We start from the raw sequence: 21,660 nt of genomic DNA, 5'->3' as shown, positions 1-21,660 counted from the left end.
GTCTGTATGATTGTGTATCAAAGTGGAAGATTTTTTTTGTCAGTGCTGCACTCATTTGTATTTTAAGGAACATTGATTTATTAACTGATAAGCCACAGAAAGAATTATATGGAGTAAAAAAGTTTGTGTTATAACAGGCTGCAATGCCATATAATTTTAATTCCTATAGGCATAACCGTACAGCACCTGAAAGAGGAAGTCAATAAAGGTGTTAAACTAAAATCCACTTTAAAAAAAGTGCAGAGCCAGACCATTACAGTTTAACTCCATAGCCAAATCTTTTTCTCCAACCTCCAAAAACAGACTTTCCTCTTTAAAACTGCTCATTTTGTGATGTTTTCACCAAATGCCAAGGTCCTGTGTCCCCTCTGTGTATAGGCTAGTTATTTCCATGTTCATGTTTCATGACCCCCTCTAGTTAGGGGACCCAAGCAGTTGACTCAAGATCTTTACATGTGGTTTCTCTTATTTACATGAATGGAGGATTGAATCAAAGTCAAGATACGATGTAAGCTGTTGGTCTTCCATAACAAGGCTAATTCTCATGAACTGGCTCAAATTGATGGGCCTGTATAGATAACATTGTTGTGAAGTGGCACTCTGAAAAAATGAAGCTGCATGATAATATAATTAATTGTTTTCTTTTATAGCATAATGGTCAGGGTGATCTTATACACAAAGATGTTACACACAAAGGGTTTGATTTACCTGCTGCCCTTTGGAAAATCCAATTATTTGTTTTCATTTCACACTATCAATCACTTTTGAATGGTGAAAACAGTGATATCTTTTTTTGAATGAAACCCATCAATGTGCCTCTCTGCAGACAGGACAATCATTCCATTCCATTTCCTTCCCCTGCTCCTCCTTTTTTTTTCCTTCTTCTTTTTATTTGTGTCAATTCTGGGCCCAGGGGCCAGTCCATTGGCCTGACAGTCAGTCAGCATCCAACTTGTCCATCAGGGCTGAGTCAGACTGCCAGTCATGCAGTCTGTCAGTCAGTTTTCCCGTTCCTCTAAACTCTGCGGAGGTAAACATTAGCAGAGGGGGGGAGGGGGGGTTGCAGGGAAAAACATTTCCCTTTTAGCCACTGCTCACAAATGAGCACATTAGTATTCCACACAGCGATGCACTTTCCAGCGCTCTCTAATCGCTCGGAATCGTGCAGCTTCTAACCATTGCAGAAAATCAATGACATCATAGCCACATAATTGCACGCTGCCAGCCGAGGCACGAGATTCCAGCGCCTCAGTAGATGCATGTGTGTAACAGAATGTGTTTGAACAATTCACACAAGCAAGATGATTTTTTTTTTTTGCCAGGAAAACAGCAGTGATCATGGGCTTCATCCTCCCAAAAAAACTATTAAATGCAGCCTCTGCGTGTGACTCTCTGGTGAGTACAAGTGCCCTGCTGAACGACTGTAAAGATCACATAGAATGAAATACATTCACACACACTTGGTCTCCTGGGTTTCTTAATGTCTGCAGGCGAACACTGCACCATCCGCACTGCTCAGCAGCGGCGGAGGAGGAGGATGGGGAGAGCAAGATCATTCTCATAGTTGCATTTGCTCCATTGCTGAGCAGTGACCTGACACTCTGTTTCCAATTTCAAATTCATATGCAGAACTCATCCTTGGGGGACCTCACCTACCCCCCCCTTCTTTGTCTCCTTTCTCCTCACCTCCACTCCCGTTTCACTCCCTCTCTCACCTCTCCATCTTATCCCACCCTGCTCTCAAATCGCAGCTGCAAGACCCCACCTCTTTGAGAGTGAACTCTGAAAGTCCTGGCCTTTTTTTTTCTTTTTTTCTGTCCACACTTCTCCTCACTGTGTCATCAATCCTTCGCCAGCCCCTCCTCACAATTCCCAACCTGGTCCTGCGTATCTCAATCCATCCCTTTTCCACTTGTTCTTGCCTGAAAAGCTGGTTTCTTGACAGGGGTGGAATAAATCTTATGTGACCCGTTACTCCCTGCTGCGCCTCTCTTTCTTCCCCATCGGACCCTTTTAGTTAAGCTTCTCCTGAAACAGGCACCAACCTGTAACGTGACACAGATGGAATATAGTGTAAACAGTAAAGCTCCCTCTAAGGTAGACAGGCCTTCTGACCCCCTCCCCCTATCGCTCTCTTCTTGTAGCTGCACCCTCTCTTCACCCTTCCTTCTCCAACAACCATGGTTTTGTTTCAGCTCCTTTGTTGTTTCCTCCAAGGTTTTCTCTTGTGCTTGTAGCCTTTCTTGGTTGTTCATGCCTTGTGTGTGGGCTTTTCAAAAGCAACACATATTTTCTACAGCACATCTTTTTAATTTGAAAAATAGGAACGCTTTAACAAAGCTTCAGTCAATTTCACTGGAGTATTGTGCTTTTACACTGTACACATTCTGAACTTTCATCCATATATGAAGGCTAAAAGCTTTCACAGTATACATCAAAAGGACTGGTCAAAGACTTGGCAGTCAATAACACGCCCCCCCCAACTCCCTCTTTTTTTTCTTTTAAATCATAGTATGGACCGCAATCCATGATTTTACTTATGTGAACGCAACTGTCACAACTGGAGTGAACAAAAAGTTTAAAAGCTGCTATAAGAGGAAGGCATGCGGCTTGACAGTATAGAAGGAAAGGAGCATTACTCATGGTGGCATTTAACACAGAGGATGAACACAAGCTGCTATCTGAGATAAGACTCAACACAGCTCTTATCTCATCTCACTAACACTGTCATAAATCTTGACACATACAATGATAGGAAACCTGTTCTGCTGCTGGATTTAAAAGAAGCCGCTTAGAACTATATTAAATTTAGAGGTATGATATAAATGTATGCAAGTAATAAAAACCTTCATCACCGAACTAATCTTCAAATCTCTTCCCTTCAAAAGTTCCAACTCTGTCTGCTCTAATCTAAAACCCACTGATGTGAGATGATTTCCCAATGTCACATATTAATTGTAACATTATTTAATATATTTGAGGTTGTAAAACTACAGGTGGTACAACTAAAGAAACTCTTGTTCTTGCTTTGCTGTTAAAGACAAGTTCTCAGTAGCCTTGAGTTCATTTAGCTTAAAAAACACATCGGTATTAATGCAGTGCACTGTAAAAACATTAGACTTAAATAATGGCTACTTAAATGGGAAACGGGACTTTCTTGTTGGTGTTTTTTTCCTCCTATTTAAAGTAACCAGTTCTTTGTTATTAAATGCACTATTAATAACACAACATCAAAACTTAATTTTGTTTAAAAAAAAAATTGTAAAACTAATAAAACAAACTTGTAGAGCATAAAATGACCATAAAACTAACATTTAGCTTGTATTTGACCTACACTTGGCTTTTGATAAATCTATAACCTTTTGTTGGGTATCATGTATTCAGAATCAAGTTTTCCAGATCTGCAACAGAACAACACCTACAATAATGTGATTGTTCCTGAATGACTTATTAGTAACAACCTCCTACTGATAAACTGCAGAAATGAAATCTGAGCACTTCAGACAAAAGGTTTCAGTAGGGTATTAATCTTTTCTTTTGTGGTATTATGAACTTGGCTTTCAGCGTGGGGTAGTGTGAGGTCTAAATACATTCACTGTTTCTTATCATACTGCAGTGACCTTCTTCTAGAATTACAGCATATTATTCCTGTCTAAATGTATGCCAGGATAACAGATTAAAAGCTGTCTGGCAGATCTCAAAAACACATCTTGGAAAAGAATTAGGAGGTCACAAGGCTCATTTCCTTCCTTCCCAAAACTACCTGCTATGAACAGAGCTTTAAAGACATGGTTGAAAAGGGAACTGAAGAACTGCATCTCTGTGGCATTTTGATAAAAGTATGTCAAACAGTTTTCATAAAAATCTCAAGGAAACTGTGTCAGCTTGTGGTAAAAGGGCATTTAGAGACAGATTTTTCATGCAGATATGGAAAATTCTGCTCTCCAGACATGTGGTGGAGACTAATTCCATAAGCTCGACATTTTGCCATGTCAGGCTACAGCTCCACAAACATTTGTTACTGTAATCAGCCACCCAAAAACCAGTGCACTTAATGAGGCTGTAAAATAACTTGCTCAGCAGAGGCTGTGCTTTCATTGTTAGTCTATTAAAAGCAGTAAATTTGGCAAGACTTTGCAGGTACGGACTTCTTTTGGCTGCTGTTCCTCTTATGTATATGCCTTTTTTAACTGTCTTTAATTACATTTAGATAGAAAGGTAAGCCTGTGGTTCGCCATGACTGATGTCCCAACACCACAGATGAAACATTTACTAATAGTCAGTCTGACATCACATCCTCCACTATATTTTCCCTTTAAACATTCATTTCCTTTGACTTTAAACAGAGACAGTGAGTTTAAAAGGCAGCAGTAAGGTAATGTTTTGGAGAGTGAGTTATAGCAAATGAGCATGTGAGAGGTCAAGACAGAACTTTATTGAATTATCTTGCAACAAAAATTCTGTCTAATTCTAAAATCTTTCTTGGTGAATGAAGTCAGCGGTATCACTTAAAGGTACAGAGTGTAAATAATTTGGCTTTTTAGAAGCAAAAATACTGTTTCCATAAATATGTATTTTTCTGAAGTCTAATCACAATTTGATCCAAATGAAAACATTCTCGTCGCTTAGAATGGAGTTTGGGCTTCCCTGCTTGGACTGCTGAACCTGACCCCGCGTAAGCAGCAGAAAATGATAGATGGACGTACTTTATAGTCTACATTTATCAAATCAAATTCAACCATTAAAGGGAAATTGTGTAACATTTACACCCGCCTGACGTCGGAATCATCGCTACAGTTCAAACGCATGCGCATTCTGGCACCTCACTTTCTGAAAAACAGGCATCGTAACGACGGTAGCCAATGTGTATCAAAAAACCTCGGCAACACCAAGAAATAAAAATATATATCATGACTATGGTGAACGCAACTGAATGAAAAACGTTTCTTTAGCCCAATTTAGGCAGCTCATTTCACTTACTTGTGGAGAAGAAGTTGGCAACTTCGGCATCCCTTTTAAAACCCTTCTCCGTCTTCAGCTCCTTCCACCTGGAGAAAGCTAGTCCGATGTTGATCCTTATTTTTTGTATTTCCTGTCACGCTGCCTTTTAAGTGTCCTTTTGTGCTTTCTCTGCGATGGCAAGCAGGGCTCCCGTGCTGCTGCTGCATATCCATGGTCCTCCATCTTTGTTAATAACAATTTGACACGATTTTCCCCGCTGACGGCAAGCCGTTGGTTCTAGCAGCTTTAGGCATTTTAAAGCAGCAAATTCACTGATAATTTTCAGCCCAGTAAAATGCTTAATTTAGGTAATTGAAAAAAATAATTTAATCTAAAGTTTATATTGCAGTTCTTGGATTAACTAAACAAGTGGAATGCATCTGGAGCTTTATAACAGACTTGCTGTCATGGCGCGCCTTACTAGCTTATCCGATGAATGGAGAAACAAATCTAAAATATTTTGTTTTATGTGAATGTGTCTGGCTTCTAATGGAGGTCGTAATACACCAAAGATAACGCAGATATAAACACAGAAATCAATTTTGGTCAGTTACGTGATGTCCCTTTAAGTCAGATAAATTTTGGAAATTAGCTCTTTACATTTTTAACTCAATAACACATAAATAACTAAGTTATAAGCTTCAAATTCTGCCTTATCGCCATGAGAGAGGCTGATTTCGGGCATCTAGATGCCTTGTCACTGCAGTGAAGCCAATTAACCACTAAGTTGTTGTAACACCAACACGTCAACCTATGCTATCTTAGCAGACGTGGCTAAAAACAATTTGAGTTTGAAAAGTTTGCATTCATTCATTTTCCGAACCGTTTAGTCCATTTAAGGGTCACTGGGAAGCAGCAGCCAATCCCAGCAATCACTTGGTGATAGGCAGAGTACACCCTGGACAGTTTGCTAGTCCATTAAAGGGACAAACAACCTTCACACTCACTTCGAGGGACAATTTAGAGTAACCAGTTGACCTAACATGCATGTCTTCAGACAGTGGCAGGAAGCCAGAGTACCCGGAGAGAACATGCAAACTCCCCACAGTGCTAACTACTATGTCACCCTGCAGCTCTTGGCCTTGAAAGAACCACTGCATTATATTACAGTTCAATTAATTATTATCAGTTAAAGTTGACTTTCTTTAAGGTAGAGCAAAATTTAACTCCCAAAAATGATGTTATCAGTAACCTACAGTGAAAATACAGTGTTTCACAGAACAATGCAACCATATAGTGGCATGGTGGGGTGTTGGGATCAGTTTCTGTTGTTTTATCAAGCAGTAAATCTCCAGCGGTAAAGTGTAAATCAATTTCTTGGCCTTGAATTTCTTCTTTCATGTTCTCCATCCTCTTGTATTTCCTGTTGCGTCTCCTGTGTTGCATGCTGTGTGTCGTCCTTTGAGTGTGCAGCCCGATTCGTTGACCTTTTCTATCTCATGTGACATGGTGTGTAACCTTTGAAGTAAACTGCCTCAATGTTTAGATCATGCCTAGCTGCAAGAACCTGGAGCTTTTCTAACGTGCACGTCCCACGTGTGTATTCCCCTCTTTACAATCTCTTGCCTGTGTCTGGTCTATATTCTTGCCAGCCAGTTGTGGTGAACATTCCTCGTAAGTGTTTGGGTAATTGTGCTTTTTGTAAAAGCTGCCCAGCTGTATTTCAGTGGTTAGGACCCAGTGTCCACACTATTCTCATGCTCAGTGCAGCTGGGGTTTGACAGCAAGCATAGCCTTCATCCCTCTATGCTGATCTTTCTGAACCAGAATATATTCCGACAAGATATTTGGTACTCTGCTGGTTTATTGAGCCACCATACTCCTGCAGATAGGTAAAGCAGAAGTTGATAGGAAGAAGAAGGTTGCGGGGGAGGTTGCTTGAATGATTAGATCATGATATAGTGAGTGTTATGTCTTTTTGTGCTGCTGCACAGACATGATAGATAGGAAAGGCTGGGAGGTGGCAGACAGATTGAACACAAGGACAGTCCGATACACAAGCAGACAGGCAAACAAAGCGAAGAAGGCAGATAAGTCGCTGAAACACAAAGAAAGAAGCGGATGATGAACAAAACTTAGAAAAAAAGATGATAAAGCAACAAAGTGGGAGAGTCAGAGGGAAAATGACAGATTATACAAGCAGAGTAATGGGTGAAAAGGCAGGTGGCAGACGGACAAAGAAGCACTCTGATCCAGTGGACCTAGTGTGAGAATGTACCGATATAGGGCTTAGTTGGAGGAGGATTTTCTCCCTTTAGTTTGGCTTTTCTGCTAAGTAGCATTGTGATACAATCAGGCACTGTACACGCTGTGTGCGCGTACATATGGAATTCTATTAACCTTTCTGGCTTTGTTGGTTAAATGTCAGCATGGTGCATGAAATTGAATTGGTCATTGATTCAGAAGCAGGACATTTCTCCCACTCAGATGTGGACAAGTATCATTCTGTAAGATTGAATCTGTATGTTCTTGGCTGGGAAAATACTGCAGTGTAAATAAAAATACTCCAGGGAGCAGATTGTCTGAGAAGACAGCTGTGATATTCTGCACAGAGCTCCAAACAAGCTATCCTCCTTTTTAACTGCCAAATCACCGTTTTCATTATTAATGAGGAATTGTCTGGTAAATGCGTGGCATTAGCTGCAAAAATATTTTGAAATCTAAATAATATATTGCTTTGTCATAAATAATAAAAGCTATTTCAACTGGATGGTATATGTATACAAAATGCTCTTCAGACAGCACTGAATTTACACTCATGTTGTTTAGTGACACTCGTGACAACCCATCAAGACTGTTGTCTATAAGGCCCGACATTTCATTTCCAATTCCTTATTTATTTTTGATAAAGATGGAGTTTTGTCACTCTAACTATGATTTCCAACACCTATTGAGAGGTATTTTCTAAAGTGTTTGCAAATGACAACCAACCTGGATTGTCTGGTCCTTTCTGTGTTGAGCTCACAAATTCCTGTTATGCGTGTGTGTTTTCTCAATGTTTCCTTCCAAAGTCATGACAATAACAAATGCGCCAAACTGTGAAATCTTTCCCCAGAAACTACATTTATGGATTATATACACCTAAAGATACCAATTTAGCATAGTGTTCATTGTCATAATGGAAAGGTAAAGCCTCATTTAGCTGCAGGGGAATTAGCTTCAATATATTCTAAATTGTTCATGTTAGTAACACCATTAATGTCCTTCTGAATATATCTAGAAATTGTTTATGAAGGCAAAGACACCAGAAAAAGATTAAAGTTGTATTGAAACAATTTCAATTCCAAAAGAGCTGGCATGAAATTGAAATAATTTATATTTTCAAGGAAAATATTTGCCCATTTGGAACTTTGTGGCAGCAACACATCTGTAAAAGTTGGAATGGGGCACTAAAAAGGTGGAAAAGAAAGTGGCACACCTCCAAACAGACTGGAAGAACGTTTGGTGAGTATTTAGATCAATTGGAAACAGGTCAGTAACTTTAAAGGATTGTTTAAAAAAGAAAGAACCTCTTACATGTATGTTTACCGATCGGTTACAAAATGGGACTAAAGATTGTAGAAAATGTTTGAGAAAAATGTATCTCAAGATTTTCAAGAACCCATCATCTACAGTTCATAATATCATCGAAAGATTCAGAGAATCGGGAGCATCTCTGTGTGCATGGGCCATGGCTGAAGGTCAAAATGGGATGTTTGAAATGTTCAGTCCTTCAGGCAATGCTGCATTAAAAACAGACATTATTCTTTCCTGCAAATCATTGCATGGATTCAGAAACACTTTGGAAAATTCACTCACTGTAAAATCCACAAATGAAGGTTAAAACTTGATCATGCAGAGAGGAAGCAAACAGCAGCGCTACTGTCTTCTCTGGGCCAAAGAGCATTATTAGAATTACATGCACCCATCACAACATGATCCAACTTTCTTTCACCGAAAAGGGTCAAACACTTAAAATTTCCACTTTCACACAGCACAACTTGGTTTTAAACTTTCAGCATATTCAACTTGACATTTGGTTGTTCTGCTAAATATATGCGCTCTGCAGTCCTGCTGGACGCATAAACAAATCCTGACCTTTGTATTCATTTGTGGGAGTTCAGTATTAATGGTAAGATGGGGGCGGTGGATAAGAGGTGGCATGGGAGAACTTTAGGGATATCCAGCAGCTGGAAAGCTAAAACAATGAGGAGCAGTAACAATCCTGCAGCTCAGGAGGTCGGTAGATCGATGCGTGAGGATTACATGGTGCGATGTGGATGTCGATAGGTCAAGGAACATGCTCACTAATGAAGCTGAGTTATGACTCATTCATCTGGCTTCAGGCCACACACACTGCTCTCTGTTGTGTCATTCTGCTTTCTCTATTTTTCAAGTCTTTAATTTTTTTATTGTTCTTTCTTGTCATCTGTTCTTCTACACTCTTACTATAATCTCCATTTCCTTTTAGTTTCAAAGTGTCACATTCTGACTTTTCATACTCTGTTTTTAGCCAACTATCTTCTTTCCTTCATGTTTTGCATCCTCGCTCTTCTCTCTTCAGTTCCTTGTATTTAAATATCAAGGTTCTGAGCTTCCTTCGTGCTAATAACCTTCTGTCTACCCCCTTCTCCCTTAGTATACACCAATAAGCCACCGTATTAAAACAGTTGCCGGCTGAAGTGAACTGCATTGATCATCTCATTACAATTTAACGTTCTGTAGGCAAAGTGTCGAATTCATGTGGTTGTCACTTTGACAGAGACAGCAGACCTAAACACTACTTCAGATGTCTGGAGTTGGCACTTTATATTGGATGCAGCTCTCAGAACAGTGTGCCTCAACACGCCACAAAAACTGGTCAAGAACAAATAAGGCGCACAGAGCTGGAGGCATCAACTCAGCTTCTAAATGCAATGAAAATGCTTCATTTAATGGCAGCTAGAGGCTTTGATTTTTCAATCTATGACGAGAAGAAGTTAAAGATTTCCTGGTCTTTTTTTTGTATTTTCTCCCAAAACCAGCTGCCCACACAGTCACTGCAAAGTCTATGATTATTCAATGAAATATTAGACCTGACATGACTGTTAACATGACAAGCTAATCCAATAAAGACTTTTTTTTTTTTTCAATACATAACAGTGTTCTCAATAACATGAGGTTATACCTTTGTTCTTCATCACAATCAGCACCTTATTGTATATTGTTGCAAGCCAACTCTGTTAGGGTCTGTAGCAGGTGACATTATTTAGCATGCTAAGATGCAAAGAGCCGTTTAGGAGTTCATTCCAAGTGGGGGTGAGTCCACAAGGAAAGAAATATGACACAATACACAAACAGGAAAGAGAAAGCAAAGTGATGCTGCTCAAATTCAGAAGAATTAACACATAAGTAGACTCTACATTCATTCATTTTCTTAACCGCTTAGTCCAGTTAAGGGTTGTGAGAAGCAGGAGTCTATCCCAGCAATTACTGGTACACCTGGATAAGTTGTCTAACCATCGCGGAGACTCTACATTAGAGTTATCAAAACATGAACATTTTCTAAGGTTTGTCCAAAAATGAAATAGTACAAAAACTCCACTGACTACCCTGACTAACCAAGACAACACAGCAGGGAGATCAGGTTAACTATGTATACTCTCAGGACTCTCTGAGGGACTCGGCTCAACTAGGCGGGAGTTCAAGAAACTGATTACCAATTTATATTATGCTAGAAATACTTAACATGCTTAATACTTTAAAAAACTAAACCTCATATGCAGAACAAGAGGTCATTACTATAATTTTGCATATTTTTTCACTTTTATGTCCCTTAACAAAGGCTATTTCAGCTTTTTTTTTTCCCCAATGCCCTTCTGTGTTTTGCTACTGAATCAGCTGTGCACATTTAAAACAACACATGCAATGACAATATTGAATTGCTGGTGTGTGACATGAGCAAAACACAACTGTCACATGATACACCAGACTGGCACACAAGAGTTTTGAATTTTGGTTTGTCAGGCTTCGGACCCTACAGAACAATGACAGGCCCAGAAATGTGCATGATAAATATCACTGTTATGACCCTGCTTAGCTAGGGAAGGGAAGGTATCACAAAAGAAAAGGTGCCAAGATGTAAAATGGAGAAACAGGAAATTGCCCAAAGTGGTGGTTAGAACATGAGAGGAAACTGAAACAAACAGGAATGCAGGGCAGGTAGACAGTCAGTGTAGCATCAAAACATCTGAAGTCTGAGTCTGAAGCACAGAGTTTAAAGTTCAGACATCGACTGTGTGTAGTAGCATTGCTTTAAAGCAAGTGGGTTTACACAGACAAAGGCGAGCTGGACACAACGGCATACAGCCGTGCCAAATGACAAGATGTCAGCTCTTTGATCCAGAAGGTACCGCAGTTGTTACAAATGGCCTGGAAGATGGAAGTCTGGCCAGTCAGTTATTAGAGGAGGTGGGGGGGGGGGTTTAAGGGATGTGCCAGGACCCGATCTCAGCCAGGCCCTGGACCATTGGCTTCTGCTTATAAAAGAGAAGGTTAGCTTGTACACCAATGGCAGCAACCCGGAAGCCGTAACAACATTTATATGCAAACATATAAAATGTCCAGTTACCGAATTAATGCCAACATAGTCTTGGCAATGTCTGCCTTTGCCATGCAAACAAATGACACATGAATGGCACATGGTGAGGCAAGCTGCATAGAAGTCACACAGTCTGATGCTGCAATCCATAAACATCACTGATCCTTTTCACACATTGATGGCAGAGCTGGATCATCTGAAATCTTCACTGTTTCACTAAAAGTTTCCTTTTAATACCCAAGAACATGTGTTTGCAAGAGGATAAAATGTGCTAACATTTAGACAAATCTGTATTTGTTTTAAAACTCATCACATGTATGTGTGAAGAATGCTATAGCTGATCTGATGGCACAATGTGCACAAACACAATATGGAACCAGGTGGTTTTAATGTTGTGGCTGGTCAGACTAGGTGTTATACACCTATCTAAGAGAATAAGCAGTCCAGATTCTTCAGCCACACTTCAGTGATTCCTCTAATCTCAGTGTCATTGATCCCAACTGAAGGCTCATTTCTTTCACAGCTGACAGAAAACATATCAGTCTGAAAAAAATCAAAACACTCAGTGATTGCTTTTACCTCTATTGCAAGAAAGACTGCAGTATATTCCTGTGTTTATATGACTGGAAAAGCTGAGACAAAAAAATTATGTGACAGAAGCTGAGGTACTTTGACTTTCGCTTCAAAGAGGATTGTGGAGAGATGCAGTAATCTGTGTAATGCAGGGGCAAACCGCAGATTTTAGCGCTGCTTTCACCAGGCTCTTATTGTTCTAAGGCACATTTGTTCTCCGACTACACATAATGGTGAACTGCACTTGCTGTTAAACTTGCCTTCGCCTATCTACTGAACCGCATTATCAGGATCTGCTCAAGTAAACTATCTGCCAAGATTGTGACAGAGAGGTTTTTTATTCAAAACCCATGAGTGGCAATTAGTTTATTTGTAGGTGTGCATCTTACCTGCATGTCAGACTACGCATTTCTGTGTGTATGACAAATCGTTGACGTTTTATCCCCTGTACTCAATTTGTCTGTTGGTGTGAGAGCGTGCTATGAAGAAAGTAGGACAACTTAAAAGGGCAGACAGATGGAGAGATGGAGAGAATGACATTTCCAGTTGAGTTTGGAGCTTTTATAAAGACCATTAAAAGTGAACACAACTACAATGTGACATCCTCCAAACAGTCAGCCCACACATAACATTAATGTGTGCTGTGTTTGTTTTACTTTGCAGCAAAATAAAGTGTAAAAGTACAGATGATACTGCTTTAGTAAGGCAGTGGACCGAAACCTTGTTAAATAATGCGTCTGCATGAAGGAAGGATGTCATTATTCCACTATAAGTTGTCTTCTTGTCAAGAGAAAATGATCTTATTTTGGTTTCCGGGCAAAAAGTTTTCTGTCTTTGATTGAACTGAAATATGAGGTTTGACAAAAGCAAGACAACTTCCTTATATTATTTTTAACTGACTCAGTCAATAATAATCCATTCATTCATTTTCTGAACCACTTAGTCTAATTAAGGGTTGCCGGGATGCTGGAGTCTATCCCAGCAATCACTGGGCGAGAGGCAGGGTACACCCTGGCCAGGTTGCCAGTCCAACAAAGGGCCAACACAGAGAGACATACTCTCACACCTAGGGACAATTTAGAGTAGCCAATTAACCTAGCATGCATGTCTTTGGACGGTGGGAGGAAGCCGGAATACCCAGGGAGAACCCACACATACATGGGACGAACATGTGAACTCCCCACAGAAAGAACCCCCTTCTTAAGCGGAGGCTTAAACCAGCGACCTTCTTGCTGTAGGTCCACAGTGCTAACCACTATGCCACCATACAGCACAGTCATCATCCACTACTGAGCACTTGCACTTGGCAGCCTTTGGTCTCCCACTGCACCATAAATTTAAATTGTGCAATTTGGAAAAATATTGCGGTTATTTTCCTTTAAATTACACTCTTAAATTCATATAAGCAATTTCTGAGAAGATGCAGCAAGAAATTCTGATTCTGGGAATAACCTGTCAGTATTTTCAATTCACAGCAATTTACATGCTTTAAACTGAAAACACAAGGGCAAAACTTGATAAAAAAAAAAAAAAAAATCAGGAAATAAGTAAAGCCGGGGTAAAAAAAATAAATAAATAAAAAATGCACAAAGCTGCAAATACAGCTTGTCTTTGTGGCGGTTTTGGTTTCTCTTCTTTCATTACCAGGGAATTTTAACTATTGCTGAACAAAGAATACACCAACATAAACTTCAGGCACATTTAACAACAGCAATTATTTGCCAATATGTGGAAACATGAAACAGAAGTATAGAAATATGGGTAGGTGGAACTACACAAACTAGAAAAGCACTCGGAGAGTGCAAACCTCCGCCAAGCACGTTGAAGAATCCTAAAAAAAAAAAAAAAAATCCCAAACTAAAAAAGAAGAAAAACCTACTTGAACTACCTTAACTTAAACAGGAGAAAATATCCCCTAAGAAAAACAAAATGGCAGCTCTTCTACAAGGCCAAGCTGAAAACTAAAGATAACAAAAATAAACCCTACCAGACACAACCATAAACCTCGGCTTACACACTCAACAGAAACATGGCATGATGGCAAGTGGGCAAAAGGCCCAGACATGTGGATCCTCAGTCACTTTATAGGCTGCTCCCAGGCACTGATTGGCTGGAAGAGGCCACCACCACCACCAAGAGAGGTACCTGGAAAGAGAGAGCACACATGTGAACCACAGGAATGATCCACATTCATGCAGTATTATAAAATATTACTTGAAATGGCCCCAGACCGAGGCATCTTTTTTCATTTGGTAGAAACCAGGACTGGCTACACACTCACCTACAATTGGCTGCCTCTGCAGAAAACACCTGGCTGTGCTATCACCCATCCACAATTGATTACCTCGCCTGTGATTGGCCCACTCGTCTGCTCTCCAGCTGGAGCTCTGCTATATAACCAGGCTGCTGATGAACATTTGAAGCAGCTGTGGTTGTGTAGAACAGCTTGCTGCTTGGATTTTTTTTTATGACTTGTTGGAGTATTGTGGCAGCTGCCTTTAAGAGTCGTCATAGTGGACTGTGTGATGATATATTGTAGTGTTTTTGACGTGGTTCAATAGAACGTTTCTGGCGTTGTGATGTTTTGCTGGTGTTTTTGTTTTTGTTTGGGTAATAAATTGTTACTTTTACCACTTGCTTTTGTCTTTAATATTGCTGCCCCTTTGCCCTTGCAGAGTTGGGCTTGTAACACAAGTTTGCACAATGACTCTTAATAGATCAGTAATAATGCTGATTATGCAACCATCTGAGTAGTGAAAATGCTTGTTTTCTGTGTGATTGAGCTGATGGCTTTTTAGATTTTCCAGCTTGTTGAAATTTTTCTCACACTGGTCACGCAGAAAAGGCTTCTTTCCAGTGTGGATGCACTGAGGTACTTTCAGTTCTTTCGATAAACTGAAAAATTGATCAGTCACAGGGATGTTTTTTTTTGTCCACAATGGAGGCTTGTCCATCCAGCTGTCCTTCCCACACACCATCATCCAATTCCCCATGAGGCCTACATAGATTTTTGGTGTTTTGATGCCATAAAGTTAGGACAGAAACCAGAGACAACAGCACAAAAAATACTGAATTGTAAAGTTCTTTCTTACTGCACAAAAGGAAGTGATCAAAGTTGAAAATAAAAAAAAAGGGGTTTATTAAGTAAATGTTAGTATTTTCTATATAGTTAAACCTTTATGTTGAATAACTTCTTGGCATCATAATGACAAAATGAAATTGCCCTTTTTCAGAGTCATTTAAAAAGGCATCAGCTCATCCACACTGGAAAAAAGTTGTGTAAACTTTGGACATGACTTTGGACAAGGTCCCCAATTGATCATCACAACTTGTGATGATCAATTGGGGAATATTTTGGGGATTAATTTGGATTCACCAAATGGCCAGACCCCTGTGACCTTGACACATCCCAAAGTGCTGTAGCTCTGAAATTTTGCACGGTGCATGACTTGACCCCCACAAAGAACAAATTAACATTTCATCCCCCTAAGTCAAAGTGTCTGCAATAGACTTGTGACCCATTCAGGGTGTACTCTGTCTCAGACCGAATAAATACTGGGATAAGCTCCAGGTTCACCAACAACCCAGAAATGGAACAAGTGGTAAAATAAATGGATGGACGTCTAAGAGTATAGAGTTATTTTTTCCTTTATTTTGTCATTTTAAAAAAAGCCTTTTTGGCCACTACATGGCAACTTTTGACTCCAGTGGGTACAGGGGATGACCATAGCCCCCACCCATAGACATGCGAAAAATCCAACCCTCCTCGCTCAAAGCATTTAGGCAGTATTGAGAAAAACCTGTTTAATGATGTCTTCTTAAATGTTTGACTGGAAGCAGTTTCTGCCCCTTGATGTAATTTCCCAAAGTACAGTATGTCAGTTTAAAACTTCCTTTATATGACTATGAATTTCTACAGTACGATACAAGCTAGCCCAACATTACCCATCCCAGCTTTGAGGTCAAAATTTGTTTGTCTCATTTGGTAAAATAAGGCAATAAATGTAAAACATAAAACTTCCTATCTTTAATTCAAACATGAACATTTTTAATGACATTTTAAATTAAACCAAAAAAGAAAAAAAAGAAAACATCAATCAAATTAATAAAAATACCGCATAAATAGAGATTTGCCCCCCAGTTTTAATGGGCACTATCTGCACATACATATTATAAGGAATGGAAGAAAGACAATTTACTTAAATTTGTATGAATATTTACTTGTTCTACAGTTCAATGGTTTCTTTAAAAAGTAAAACTTTACCTGCATGTATGCTGTAAGTTATATTTAGTTAGTCAAATAATGATTCAGAGAAGGAAATCATTTTGTAAAAGGCTGTTTTAAAGTAAAAATCCTTCAACCATTTGACACATTTTAGTGACTTTATTTGTTATTGTTAAAACCATAAATTTCAGAAAGGAGAAATACAAGAAAATCCTTTCTTTACAGCTCTTTAAAATAGAAACAATTTAAATGCCATAGGGGAAACAGGCTCTAAGTGTTCTGTAGTGATTTCCTTGTTTGAACACAGTTTGTCCAGAACGAATAAACCAGAATAAATGAGCAGTTTATTGGATCACACCTATAACCCCGCCCTGTTCACATGTGAAGAAGGTAGGGTTATAGGGGGAATAGATCTCAAACACAGCTTAACACAAGACCAGTAGACTGCTTTCATCTTATCCACTTCTCTTTGACTGTTTACATATTTCACTTGGAAATGAAAATACTCCAGAGAAGGAGATTTTAACAATGGAAGAGGGTCTTCAAGCCCTGGTTTCTCTTTGAAACTGTTGCTAACCAGAAGCTGGGCAGCACTGAAAGTTGCTGTTGGCGTAGGAAACAATTGCAAGGCAGTTACTCATCCGTGTGGGAACTCGGTATGCCTCCGTTCCATACTGAACACTCAGTACTGAATCTGAATACAGATTCACACACCATTACAGCCCTATTATTTAACCTATGATTTCAAAGTATCATCTAGGTCTGCAAGTGTAAAAGTACTGGGTACTTTTCATCATAAAGCAGATGTGTTCTTTAAGTTTGATGGCAATACAGATGATTGTAACACATATCCTTTCAAACCGGTTCCCCCAGGAACTCTAAAACACCCCCCTAACAAAACCCCTCTGAAAACCCCTCATCTTGTCTTTGAGCTGTCAGACCAAAAGGATAAAGATTAAATAACACAAGTGTGGAAATAACCACAACCCAGAAGGCTCATCTGCAACTTAAAACTGAAACATCCCACAATCAACACATAGTTGTCACAAAGTCAAGGCAGAATGATGCATTACTGCCACAAACCAAAACAGTTGTTTGCACAGTTTCCAATCCTCAACAAGTTGTTTTACCTACAAGTTTCACTTACTTTGCAAACCACAAATAGAAGGATACAGTCATAGCTTGTGTGGCAGAGACACACAGATTCCATTAAGGTACTGCCTTTACTCAGGTAGAAGAAGTCTAAAGCGATTCATCAAAGGTGAGCCAACCTCCAACAATGCTTAAGGTCACATCACACAACACACTCACCTTATTATCATATAAATACCTGAAGACCACACACAGCAATGACACTAAATTATCAGCCGAAGTACATAACCTGCCTGCACCAAGAATAGCAAAAGACTGTCAGAAGCAAACATCCTTCAAACAGCACCCAGCTCATTTAGCAATGACAACAGCAGGAACACACAAGCTGCAGAAAATTAAAATAGCACAGTTCAAAACACAGAGCACAGAGCTATCAGCACTACCTGCAAAGCATCAGTGTCACTTTTGTGCTTCATTGACCAAACCAGACCCAGTTATACCTAGTGAGCCTTTAATGGAGTACCAGGCCTGAGGGCTGATAAATGTCCCTGTTCTCCCTACCCCCTCCCTCAGGAGTGCTTCGTACAAGCCTGCCGGTGTGTAAATAAGACACAGGCTAACAGAAAACAACAGAGGATCGAAAACACATTAAGGAAACAGATGGCGCGCAATGGAGTCATCAGATGAAGAAAATTTCAATGCTGGAAATGTAGATTGTTTCCCAGAAGAAAATTTTATTCCTAAACAGACTGACTTTTGATACCATTTTTACACATAGATACAAAGATTATTTATATTTAATCCTCTGGAAGGGAGAACAGATGCTTAGCCTTTAAACACGTAGCTCTGCAGCAGCTGCTCATTGACTTGTTCGCCTACCTGTATGCTGGAAACCTCAGCCTGCTGAAGACCCAATAAGCTAAGAAGCATGTGTTGTCATCATATTTTCATTCAGCCTCAGTCCAGTCTCCTGGATTTTTTTTTTTTTTTTTAAGTCTGGAGAAACAGGAGGGAAGTAATTACAGTTATCAGTGAAGTGTGCCTTCCTTACAAACATTACATATTTAGCCGAAGACAGTGCAACATGAATAGTTGTTGTTTTACGATCGACTGCAGCAGCTATGACGAGTGAATGGAGCGACCAGATTTAAGTTGGTCAAAAAGAGAGAAAAAAAAAAAAAGTTGGTCAAAAAGAAGAGAGTTGATTGGTTGAGCGTGATGTGTTCTAACATGTGTTGCCATGACTACGTGCATACATACAAATGTGTCAAAGTTACAGCAGAATAGTGAACAGCTCTGTTCACCTTTAAGAACCTGTTACTAAGTCTACAATGCCTACTCTAAAAAAAAGAAAAACGCGAACACTTCGTGTTAAATAAAGTGTAGGCTTATACGTGTGGAAAAAGTTGTGGCATTCAATTCATTCTCAGTGTGGTCCTCTTGAAGAGGAAAACTTTTGATCATATGTTAATTCTTACTGCTCAGCATTTGACCTTTTATAAACGAATAACAATGAACATAAATAAATAAAATACAGACAACAATAAAAGAAGAAATAAAAAGAAACCATTGTCTTTATGTAGAACTGATAGAAGCTTCCAGCACCCTGTGTTGCATATGACTGGTGCTTCCCATGAATAAAAACATGGGCATTTTTCTGTAGTTTGTCTGTGTATTTACATTCATGTTTCGGCATTTCCGAGCCAAACTAGTTACTGGACAACTCAGATCTAAATCTACAAGACTTTTAAACAGCTTCTTCCCTCAGACCATCCAAAGTTCATATCATGAACCTTGTCTTATTGGGGGGTTTATGCAAAACTTACAGAGAGGTTGAAGGTACAGACTCACTGGGAAAAGTTTAACAGCTTGTAGCAGCCCATCCAAGACTGTGTGTGTGAGGAGAGTCAACCATATTTTCTCCCAACAACATGACAATGACTGTGAGTAGATCATAATAAGAAGGAAATCAAACACAGATCAGACATAACCTAAAAATTCATTCATTCATTTTCTAAACCGCTTAATCCATTTAGGGTCACGGGGAAGCTGGAGCCTATCCCAACTGTCTATGGGCGAAGGCAGGGTACACCCTGGACAGCTCGCCAGTCCATCGCAGGGCCACACAGAAACAAACAACCACTCATGCTCACACTCACACCTATGGGCAATTCAGAGTAATCAGTTAACCTAACATGCATGTCTTTGGACAGTGGGAGGAAGCTGGAGTACAAGTAGATTTATTGATTCATTCATTTTCTTACTTGGTCCAATTAAGGGTCACAGGGAAGATGAAGCCTATCCCAGCAAGCAGAGGCAGGGTGCACCCTGGACAGGTTGCCAGTCCATGACAGACTCAACACAGAAAGTTTAGAGTGATTAATTAAGCTAACATGCATACATTTTGACAGGAGGAGGAAGCCACAGAGAAACCCAGAGAACATGCAAATGCCACACAGAGAGCCAAGGCGACGCTCAAACCAGCAACCTTCTTGCTGTTAGACCACAGCTCGAACCACTATGTCACCATACAGCACTATTTGAAGTTCAGTTGGGTAAAAGTCGCAGACAATTAAAAAAAATTAGCTCACAATAGATTTACATGGTAAGAGAGGAGTTTTATCACCCTACCAGTAAAGCATGTCTGTGCCTTCCCTATACTTTTCATTTGTTAGAGTTACCCAACAAGGAAAGCAGTATTTTTCTTTCTGTCTCTTTCTTTCTTATTTAGAAGCAACTTAAAAGATTTTCTTTAAGATTTTCTTGGTTCTCCATTCTCCAAGATCCTCCAAGTCTAGCTCCATGGCAACAGCTGCTTTTCTTTTCACTTCCTGCCAGCTTAGGAGCATCCACCCTGACATGACAAGTGAAAAGCATTATATAATAAACCATAGAAAGATGCCCATACTGCTAAATCAAATAGGGCTGAATATGACAGATGTTAACTTAAATGTAGAAGTTCTGAACTCCAGCTTTCAGCCAGTTCGACATCTGAATGCTCTTGCACTGCTGTTGCTGCCACATGAGTAAACGCACATGCGTTTGTGTGGATCTGGAATTATCTCAGACATTTAAGATATGAAGAGTATAAAGCATCAATTATTGATTCAGTGAAGGAAGCGAAGAAGCTTTGAATGGTTTTTGAAGTTTTGAAAGCTTCAAGTTGCATAGAGACTTTTCTGTTTTTAAGCAGCAATCTAGATAAGCATCGTGCAATTAGCTGCACCTCCTTTCAAAATGTTAATGTTTTCCAGCATTAACTGTAACGTCCTCTTTTTCTCTAACAGCAAATTTTCAGCAGGCTGCAGCTGCTGAGGCCAAGACTCAACAAAACCCAGACAGCAGTTTTAAAAATGCTACTGCTTTAATATAAGTCCTAATAGACAAAGCAAAAGTTCACAGGCCTTCATTTAAAATCAATTTCTAAAATTTGAAACGTGTATCTTTTCATTTCTTTACCTCATTTCTGCATTTATTGGAAAATTGCTGCCATGTGAGTATGGCCATTTTAAGAGATGAAGCCTGCAGCCTTTAGAATCTCATTTCTCACACCATTCAACATCTCATTTTCCTTTTCAATTCAAGAAGTAAATCAGAAATGAAAAGCTTTGGTTGAAAAGGGAGAGTTGTAGTTTCAAAGAAATATGCTACATATAATAGTTCTGAAAGCTTAAAAGGCTCAGCTTTAAAAAAGAATCAAAATATGCAAATGATCCAAAGGGATTTGACAACAGTGACCCCAAGGTCTGACTACATTGGTACCCAGAATCGAAAAAGGAAAAAAAAAGTCTCCTCTGATAAACTCATCATTTCAATAGTGAGTTAACTGCTTCTCACAAAAGTGCTTTATATATTTTATGCTAAAAGTACTGTTGTTTTTCCAGTCCTACTTTCGTATTGGTTGTGTCTGCTTGGCTTGAGCCTGGCTGGCTGAAGCTGCCCACCCAGATCAGTTAGACTGATGAGGGACAATGAACAACAGAGTGCTGACCTGATTTCCTATTAACTTTTCTGGAGGAAGTCCTCTGTCTGTGGAAAGGTGCTATAATGGAATGTAATGAGAGAACTGAGGCGTTTGCAGACAAGCAGTGCAGTGCAACAAGAGAGCTGATGTCGTTCCTCTAAATTTGTTTGGTTTTCTCCTGAACCTGCTTCCTCGTACCTACCTCCCAATACCGCCAAAGTATCATGAAATAAGTGTGAGCACTGC

Source organism: Telmatherina bonti, assembly GCF_933228915.1.
Source record: "Telmatherina bonti genome assembly, chromosome: 13".
Taxonomy (NCBI): Eukaryota; Metazoa; Chordata; class Actinopteri; order Atheriniformes; family Telmatherinidae; genus Telmatherina; species Telmatherina bonti.
The sequence above is the reverse complement of the archived record's forward strand: the minus strand, read 5'-3'. Positions refer to the sequence as shown.